Genomic DNA, 10,566 nt, shown 5'->3' with positions numbered 1-10,566 from the left:
ATCTAGGAAAAATGAACTAATGGAAAAATGAATAAACAGCAAAATTCACAGCTGATCCTGGAGGGAACTGTTTGAGAGGTCTCACAGCACAGGAACAGATAAGTGTATGGTTTTTAAGTGTAACCTTGCTGTAAATCTACAATAGTGAGTACAGTGGATATTGATTACATTTTATTGAGATCTGTCTCTTGATTAAATTTTAAAAATATAAACCATTGGAACTAAGTTACCCTGAAGCAGTGCTTTTTAAAAGAGCAATAAGACAGTGCTATTTTCTGCATGTGTGTATTGTGGAGGAGCAAAGATGGCCTTTAGTCGGGTGATGAGCTCTTCCTGTCGGAGATGCGTTTAGGAAAAGTTTCTATGGTACTGCTGATTATGTCTGCAGGAAGTATCTATTGGATTACATGGATCAGATGGAGCAGCAGTTAAAGGCAATAAAGAATTTACATGAATTGGGGGTGTGATAGATGGCAGATATAGGAAGGGAGAAAAGCTATAGATACAGTCAGGAGACACTGCCACAGTTAGAGGGTTTAGATGGAGGGGGAAGTTGTTAAGTATGTACAAGAACATTTTCTGATTCAGTGTGTTGATGTACCTACTACAGAAGGTGCAAACTTTTACATGTTCTTAGGAAATAAGGTAAGGCAGGCGACTGAGGTGTCAGTGGGTGAGCACTTTGGGGCTAGCAACCATAATTCTATTAGTTTTAAAATAGTGATGGAAATAGATATACTGAATCTAAAGGTTGAAGTTCTAAATTGGAGGAAGGTCAATTTTGACAGTATTAGGCAAGGGATAGTTAGAAAATGGGAAGCTTTCAAAATGAGATTACAGGAATATGTTGTCTCTGGACTCTTGTTTGGGTGAAAAGGCAAGGCTGGTAGGTTTAGGGAATGCTGGATGACTAGAGGAATTGAGGGTTTGGTTAAGAAAAAGGAGGAAGCATATGTCACTTACAGACAGCAGAGATTGAATGAATCCTTCGAAGAGTATAAAGCCATTAGGAGTGTACTTAAGAGGGAAGTCAGGAGGGCAAAGGGAAGGCAAGGACTGATTAGGGATAGTCAACATTGCCTTGTGTGTCTGGGGAAATCATGTCTCACAGACTTGATTGAATTTTTTGAAGTAGTAACTAAGAGGATTGATTAGGGCAGAGCAGTTAACGTGATCTATTTTGGCCTCAATAATCCACAGTGCACAGATGGGTAAATGTCCTGGGGCTCTTAGCAGAAATGAATCTGTTGAATATTTTATTTGAGCTGTTTAAATCTGAAAATATATTCAAACAGAAAATAAAATTTGAAATTAGTCTGTGTTTTACTAGTGAATGTACTTGAAATAATTCCTTTATTGACACTTTATTTTGCAGTCTTCCACCATTGGCCATTAGCCCAAGTCATTTTTCCTCCAGCCATGTTATTTGATGCACATTTTAGAATAGAATCCCTACAATGCGGAAACAGGTTATTGGTCCAGAAAGTCCAGACTGAGAGCATATACACTTAAATAGAATCCTAGGGAGTGTTGCTGAACAAAGAAATCTTGCAGTACAGGTTCATACTCGAAAGTAGAGTCACAGGTAGGTAAGATAGTGAAGAAGGCGTTTGGTAGGCTTTCCTTTCCTTTATTGGTCAGAGTATTGAGTATAGCAGTTGGGAGGTCATGTTGCAGCTGTACAATGTGTTAGCTAGGCTACTTTGGGAATATTGCATGCAATTCTGGTCTCCTTGCTATAGGAAGGATGCTGTGAAACTTGGAAGTGTTCAGAAAAGATTTACAAGGATGTTCCCAGGGTTGGAGGGTTTAAGCTACAGGGAGAGGCTGAATATGCTGGGGCTGTTTTCCCTGGAGCTTCGGAGGCTGAAGGGTGATCTTTATAGAGGTTTACAAAATCATGAGTGGCATGGATAGGGTAAATAGACAAAGTCTTGTTTCTGGATGGGGGAGTCCAGAATTAGAGGGCATCAGCTGGGATATCTGGTTGGCATGGGTAAGATGGACTGAAGGGTCTGTTTCAGTGCTGTATACCTCCATGACCCACACTGCCCCCACCCCTCTAGAGGCAAGTGTTGTTCGATGCAACACTGTCGCTTAATTAACCTAACAGCCATATCACTGAATTAACTGAAAAACCTGTAGTTCATTTCACTATGCAATTGCCAGCATCAAAAAAATTCCAGACTTTTGCTGACAGTTAGATCAGTATTCCTGCATTTCCCATGGCCAACCCACCTCACCTGCACATCCCTGGACACTATGAGCTATTTAACATGGCCAATCCATCTAACCAGTACATCTTTGGACTGGGGAGGAGACCAGAGCACCTGGAGGAAACCCACACAGACACAGGAGAATGTGCAAACTCCAGACAGTCATTCACCTGCAATTTGTCGATTATGTCTTGAACATGCTTAATGACTGAGATTTCACAATCCATTGGGGGAGAAAATTCCAACAGATTCACTGATTCTGAATGAAGAAGTTCCTCCTAGTCTCAAAACTCTACGACTTACCCCTCATCCCAAGATATGACCCATAGTTCTAGAGTCACCAGCCAGGTGAAACATTTTGTCGCCATTCGTTCTGTCATGCCCTACAGGAATTTTACACAGTTCAGTAAGATCACATCTCATTCTTTGAAACTGTAGGAAATGTCCAACTGTCTCTTCATAAAATGATCCTGCCATTCCAGGAGTAACCTGGTGAACCTCTGCATTCCCTGTACGGCAACTGCATCATTCCCTGGATAAAGAGATGAAAAACTGTACACAGGTGTGGTTTTACCAAGGCTCAAAATGACTGCAGAAAGTCATCTTTATTCCTCAATTCAAGTCTCTGAGGAACTTAGGCTAACAAACCATTTATCTTCCTAACTGCTTGCTGCACCTGCATGTTAACTTGAAATCACTGCTGAACAAAGACAACTTGATCCCCTTTGGCCAAAGGCATTTCTTAATATCACTAGCCATATATCCATAACAGTAATTAAATTATATCTGTTAACCTCAATTTGTACAGTCAGATCATCAGTGGTTTTTGCAAAAACTCTGTGCAGTCAGAGTGCCTTTAATTTTTCCTTGTCTGTATTTTCCATTACTATAAATGTACTATACTAAATGTTATACTTGTCTCAATTGTGCATTTTCAGATGGAGAAAGCCCTTGCTAATATGGCCCTCAAAACTGCAGAAGCTGCTGTGGCTGCTCATACTGAGCAGAAGGTGGAGCCAAAACCATAGAGCCCCAGTCTTTCTCCTGCTTCTAATGCATTGAAAGGGATTTCCCAGAGTCTGTTAGAGAGGGTAAGCTCAGACTGATGGGTAGAGATGTAAAATTTAAACTTAATGAGTCTATCATGTCCTTCTCACCATGTGTTTGTAGTACAACGTAGTTAATATCCACTGGTTGAATACTAATGATAGTCATAGCAACTTAGTTTCAGTCACAATCACTTAACAGTTCGGTCCTTTAATTTCCCTTGTGCTTGGTGTGGAGAAGAAGAATGAACGTGTGCTTTTGCCTTATTTGTGTTTTTGTAAAATAAAACAGAGGCAGCCTACAATATTGTTGTAGCATGTGTAATACAATTCATTTTGAAGTATCTGGAATGTCATTTCCAAAAGCATTCTGTAGTTTTGCCATTCGTTCAAATTTATAACTAATTCTTTTAACAGTATTTAAGAAAACTTTACCATCATTACCTTGTTGATCAGGGCTTCTTCCCTGTCTCCTGAAGACGTTTCTGATCAGATCAAGCTTAGCATGATAATCATCAGTGGTAACGTCCATCAAACTAATAATAATCTAGCCATGATATGGGTAAGTTGTCTGAAATTCCTTTCATAGTATTTGATCAGAGTTCCACATGAGAAGCACGAGGGATTTGGTGTAAACACTAAATTGTTAATGCAAATTCTTACTTGTGTTGGAAAGGAAGGACAAACTGTATAGACTACCCTTGGATTCTCAATTTCCAGTTCACCCTCTAATGTACAGAAATGCCTTTGATTCAAACTTTACAACTTGGTTCAGTGAAATAAAATTCACTGATGGTGCCAAGCAACCTGAAGAAGTGGATTTTCATGAAATGTGAATGTAGGAAGTGAAATTAGGGTAGATACAAATTTGACTCAGTTGGAGGGAAAAGCAGATTGCGTTCTCCATGAGTAGTGTTGAAGTAGGCCTGGCTGGAAGCCAAAACAGACTTGGAAGCCAGCATGAAACCTAATCTTGTTCAATAATATAGACAGCAAACTGAATAGCCAGAAAAGTAGAATATAATTTGGATGTGGTTTGACTGAACTGTTTTGTGTCTCTGTCAGGCCATATCTTCCAGGTGTGGTTCCCAAATCAAAAGAGACATTGAAATGCGGAAGCAGTGCAGAGAAAACATACAGTACTGCCTTCTGTTCTCCAAGCTCTTAATAAGTCAGTCTTTTCTGGCAATTATCTTGTAGTGATAAAGGACTAGAAAAGGTAAATGTAGTGGATCAGGAAACTGTTCGCACAACAAGTAGTCAACTCCTGGAGTAGATTTACATGAAGACTAATAGAGATGTCTAATAGAGATGTCTGTGACCACAAGGTCGGAGAAAAAAATCTAGTATCTCTGGACATAGAAGTGTATCTAGGAAAAATGAACTAATGGAAAAATGAATAAACAGCAAAATTCACAGCTGATCCTGGAGGGAACTGTTTGAGAGGTCTCACAGCACAGGAACAGATAAGTGTATGGTTTTTAAGTGTAACCTTGCTGTAAATCTACAATAGTGAGTACAGTGGATATTGATTACATTTTATTGAGATCTGTCTCTTGATTAAATTTTAAAAATATAAACCATTGGAACTAAGTTACCCTGAAGCAGTGCTTTTTAAAAGAGCAATAAGACAGTGCTATTTTCTGCATGTGTGTATTGTGGAGGAGCAAAGATGGCCTTTAGTCGGGTGATGAGCTCTTCCTGTCGGAGATGCGTTTAGGAAAAGTTTCTATGGTACTGCTGATTATGTCTGCAGGAAGTATCTATTGGATTACATGGATCAGATGGAGCAGCAGTTAAAGGCAATAAAGAATTTACATGAATTGGGGGTGTGATAGATGGCAGATATAGGAAGGGAGAAAAGCTATAGATACAGTCAGGAGACACTGCCACAGTTAGAGGGTTTAGATGGAGGGGGAAGTTGTTAAGTATGTACAAGAACATTTTCTGATTCAGTGTGTTGATGTACCTACTACAGAAGGTGCAAACTTTTACATGTTCTTAGGAAATAAGGTAAGGCAGGCGACTGAGGTGTCAGTGGGTGAGCACTTTGGGGCTAGCAACCATAATTCTATTAGTTTTAAAATAGTGATGGAAATAGATATACTGAATCTAAAGGTTGAAGTTCTAAATTGGAGGAAGGTCAATTTTGACAGTATTAGGCAAGGGATAGTTAGAAAATGGGAAGCTTTCAAAATGAGATTACAGGAATATGTTGTCTCTGGACTCTTGTTTGGGTGAAAAGGCAAGGCTGGTAGGTTTAGGGAATGCTGGATGACTAGAGGAATTGAGGGTTTGGTTAAGAAAAAGGAGGAAGCATATGTCACTTACAGACAGCAGAGATTGAATGAATCCTTCGAAGAGTATAAAGCCATTAGGAGTGTACTTAAGAGGGAAGTCAGGAGGGCAAAGGGAAGGCAAGGACTGATTAGGGATAGTCAACATTGCCTTGTGTGTCTGGGGAAATCATGTCTCACAGACTTGATTGAATTTTTTGAAGTAGTAACTAAGAGGATTGATTAGGGCAGAGCAGTTAACGTGATCTATTTTGGCCTCAATAATCCACAGTGCACAGATGGGTAAATGTCCTGGGGCTCTTAGCAGAAATGAATCTGTTGAATATTTTATTTGAGCTGTTTAAATCTGAAAATATATTCAAACAGAAAATAAAATTTGAAATTAGTCTGTGTTTTACTAGTGAATGTACTTGAAATAATTCCTTTATTGACACTTTATTTTGCAGTCTTCCACCATTGGCCATTAGCCCAAGTCATTTTTCCTCCAGCCATGTTATTTGATGCACATTTTAGAATAGAATCCCTACAATGCGGAAACAGGTTATTGGTCCAGAAAGTCCAGACTGAGAGCATATACACTTAAATAGAATCCTAGGGAGTGTTGCTGAACAAAGAAATCTTGCAGTACAGGTTCATACTCGAAAGTAGAGTCACAGGTAGGTAAGATAGTGAAGAAGGCGTTTGGTAGGCTTTCCTTTCCTTTATTGGTCAGAGTATTGAGTATAGCAGTTGGGAGGTCATGTTGCAGCTGTACAATGTGTTAGCTAGGCTACTTTGGGAATATTGCATGCAATTCTGGTCTCCTTGCTATAGGAAGGATGCTGTGAAACTTGGAAGTGTTCAGAAAAGATTTACAAGGATGTTCCCAGGGTTGGAGGGTTTAAGCTACAGGGAGAGGCTGAATATGCTGGGGCTGTTTTCCCTGGAGCTTCGGAGGCTGAAGGGTGATCTTTATAGAGGTTTACAAAATCATGAGTGGCATGGATAGGGTAAATAGACAAAGTCTTGTTTCTGGATGGGGGAGTCCAGAATTAGAGGGCATCAGCTGGGATATCTGGTTGGCATGGGTAAGATGGACTGAAGGGTCTGTTTCAGTGCTGTATACCTCCATGACCCACACTGCCCCCACCCCTCTAGAGGCAAGTGTTGTTCGATGCAACACTGTCGCTTAATTAACCTAACAGCCATATCACTGAATTAACTGAAAAACCTGTAGTTCATTTCACTATGCAATTGCCAGCATCAAAAAAATTCCAGACTTTTGCTGACAGTTAGATCAGTATTCCTGCATTTCCCATGGCCAACCCACCTCACCTGCACATCCCTGGACACTATGAGCTATTTAACATGGCCAATCCATCTAACCAGTACATCTTTGGACTGGGGAGGAGACCAGAGCACCTGGAGGAAACCCACACAGACACAGGAGAATGTGCAAACTCCAGACAGTCATTCACCTGCAATTTGTCGATTATGTCTTGAACATGCTTAATGACTGAGATTTCACAATCCATTGGGGGAGAAAATTCCAACAGATTCACTGATTCTGAATGAAGAAGTTCCTCCTAGTCTCAAAACTCTACGACTTACCCCTCATCCCAAGATATGACCCATAGTTCTAGAGTCACCAGCCAGGTGAAACATTTTGTCGCCATTCGTTCTGTCATGCCCTACAGGAATTTTACACAGTTCAGTAAGATCACATCTCATTCTTTGAAACTGTAGGAAATGTCCAACTGTCTCTTCATAAAATGATCCTGCCATTCCAGGAGTAACCTGGTGAACCTCTGCATTCCCTGTACGGCAACTGCATCATTCCCTGGATAAAGAGATGAAAAACTGTACACAGGTGTGGTTTTACCAAGGCTCAAAATGACTGCAGAAAGTCATCTTTATTCCTCAATTCAAGTCTCTGAGGAACTTAGGCTAACAAACCATTTATCTTCCTAACTGCTTGCTGCACCTGCATGTTAACTTGAAATCACTGCTGAACAAAGACAACTTGATCCCCTTTGGCCAAAGGCATTTCTTAATATCACTAGCCATATATCCATAACAGTAATTAAATTATATCTGTTAACCTCAATTTGTACAGTCAGATCATCAGTGGTTTTTGCAAAAACTCTGTGCAGTCAGAGTGCCTTTAATTTTTCCTTGTCTGTATTTTCCATTACTATAAATGTACTATACTAAATGTTATACTTGTCTCAATTGTGCATTTTCAGATGGAGAAAGCCCTTGCTAATATGGCCCTCAAAACTGCAGAAGCTGCTGTGGCTGCTCATACTGAGCAGAAGGTGGAGCCAAAACCATAGAGCCCCAGTCTTTCTCCTGCTTCTAATGCATTGAAAGGGATTTCCCAGAGTCTGTTAGAGAGGGTAAGCTCAGACTGATGGGTAGAGATGTAAAATTTAAACTTAATGAGTCTATCATGTCCTTCTCACCATGTGTTTGTAGTACAACATAGTTAATATCCACTGGTTGAATACTAATGATAGTCATAGCAACTTAGTTTCAGTCACAATCACTTAACAGTTCGGTCCTTTAATTTCCCTTGTGCTTGGTGTGGAGAAGAAGAATGAACGTGTGCTTTTGCCTTATTTGTGTTTTTGTAAAATAAAACAGAGGCAGCCTACAATATTGTTGTAGCATGTGTAATACAATTCATTTTGAAGTATCTGGAATGTCATTTCCAAAAGCATTCTGTAGTTTTGCCATTCGTTCAAATTTATAACTAATTCTTTTAACAGTATTTAAGAAAACTTTACCATCATTACCTTGTTGATCAGGGCTTCTTCCCTGTCTCCTGAAGACGTTTCTGATCAGATCAAGCTTAGCATGATAATCATCAGTGGTAACGTCCATCAAACTAATAATAATCTAGCCATGATATGGGTAAGTTGTCTGAAATTCCTTTCATAGTATTTGATCAGAGTTCCACATGAGAAGCACGAGGGATTTGGTGTAAACACTAAATTGTTAATGCAAATTCTTACTTGTGTTGGAAAGGAAGGACAAACTGTATAGACTACCCTTGGATTCTCAATTTCCAGTTCACCCTCTAATGTACAGAAATGCCTTTGATTCAAACTTTACAACTTGGTTCAGTGAAATAAAATTCACTGATGGTGCCAAGCAACCTGAAGAAGTGGATTTTCATGAAATGTGAATGTAGGAAGTGAAATTAGGGTAGATACAAATTTGACTCAGTTGGAGGGAAAAGCAGATTGCGTTCTCCATGAGTAGTGTTGAAGTAGGCCTGGCTGGAAGCCAAAACAGACTTGGAAGCCAGCATGAAACCTAATCTTGTTCAATAATATAGACAGCAAACTGAATAGCCAGAAAAGTAGAATATAATTTGGATGTGGTTTGACTGAACTGTTTTGTGTCTCTGTCAGGCCATATCTTCCAGGTGTGGTTCCCAAATCAAAAGAGACATTGAAATGCGGAAGCAGTGCAGAGAAAACATACAGTACTGCCTTCTGTTCTCCAAGCTCTTAATAAGTCAGTCTTTTCTGGCAATTATCTTGTAGTGATAAAGGACTAGAAAAGGTAAATGTAGTGGATCAGGAAACTGTTCGCACAACAAGTAGTCAACTCCTGGAGTAGATTTACATGAAGACTAATAGAGATGTCTAAAAACAACTGAACTTGAATGATGTGGCTTTTTCAATCATAACAGGTTGAATCAAGGAGACTGGCTTAACCATTAACATCTTCTGAAGGATTGCTCATGTGGGCGGCTCGGTGGTTAGCACTACTGCCTCACAGCACCAGAGACCTGGGTTCAATTCCCGCCTCAGGTGACTGACTGTGTGGAGTTTTCACATTTGCCCTGTGTATGTGTGGGTTTCCTCTGGTTTCCTCCCACAGTCCAAAGATGTGCAGGTCAGGTGAATTGGCTATGCTAAATTGCCTGTAGTGTTAGGTGAAGGGGTGTGAGTGGGTTGCACTTCAGTGGGTCGGTGTGGACTTGTTGGGCCAAAGGGCCTGTAAGTAAAAAATCTTTAATTAGACTGGGCTCTTTAGGCACCTTATTTTGTATAACTTTGATGTGATATTAATTTAAAACGTTGCTTCAGCTATTTAAATGCCTTACTATTGAAATTTGTGTATTCAGTGATTTTATTTTTCTTAAATTTCAGGTGATATGGAGAAACATTTGCAATTCTAGCTAATGTTGTTCCAGATTGGCTGAGCATCCACAAAAATGTGTACCTGAAGCTAAACAAGAACATGGAGTTAAATGTGGTTGCAAAGAAAATTGCAGAAAAGATTAAAGAAGAAAAAAAGGCATAAGTTTTTAAATAGACCTGAAAGTTCTATACAGAGCTGAAGTTTAAAAGCCAAATATAAAACTGTGAACTATATGGATCTGTATATACAAACCACTGTTCTGGGTGGTTTGTTCTGCAATTATACACTATATTTCTTTTTGAGAAATCTTCATACTCTCCATGATTTGGGTTTATTATAAATTCCATTCTTGATATTGGAGTTGCTGATGGCAATTTTAAAACGAAATAGGGAAATGAATTAAACTCCGTACTGTCAGTTCAAAGCATTGGATTTATTTTGGAGTAAAACTTGAATTATGTTCAGGAGCAGACATTTCTTAATGCTGTGTTTCAAAATGAATAGCAGGATATAAATCTGGACACAATGAAAGATATCACCGGTTGATGTTAAAGCAAATGGAATGTTTGTGTGGAGGAACACTTTTAACATTTAATAAATTTTATCAATTTTATGTTTTTTTTTAAGTAATTTTTGTATTTAGACTATTAATTATTTAATTGTAAATAAAATTCATGGCAAAATTCATTCACAGGGTATGGGTGTTGACTGAGACAGTATATATTGCCCATCACGAATTGTCCTTTAAGATGGTGGTGAACTACTGCAATCCCATGTGGTATAGATACACCCTTCCTGCTGTTCAGGAGGGAAGACAAAACCACTGCAAAGGAGTACTGATCTAATTCCAAGTTGCAGCTATGGACTGTG

The sequence above is a fragment of the Hemiscyllium ocellatum genome, chromosome 17 (genome assembly GCF_020745735.1).
Source record: "Hemiscyllium ocellatum isolate sHemOce1 chromosome 17, sHemOce1.pat.X.cur, whole genome shotgun sequence".
Classification (NCBI taxonomy): domain Eukaryota; kingdom Metazoa; phylum Chordata; class Chondrichthyes; order Orectolobiformes; family Hemiscylliidae; genus Hemiscyllium; species Hemiscyllium ocellatum.
Note: the sequence above shows the minus strand (reverse complement) of the source record.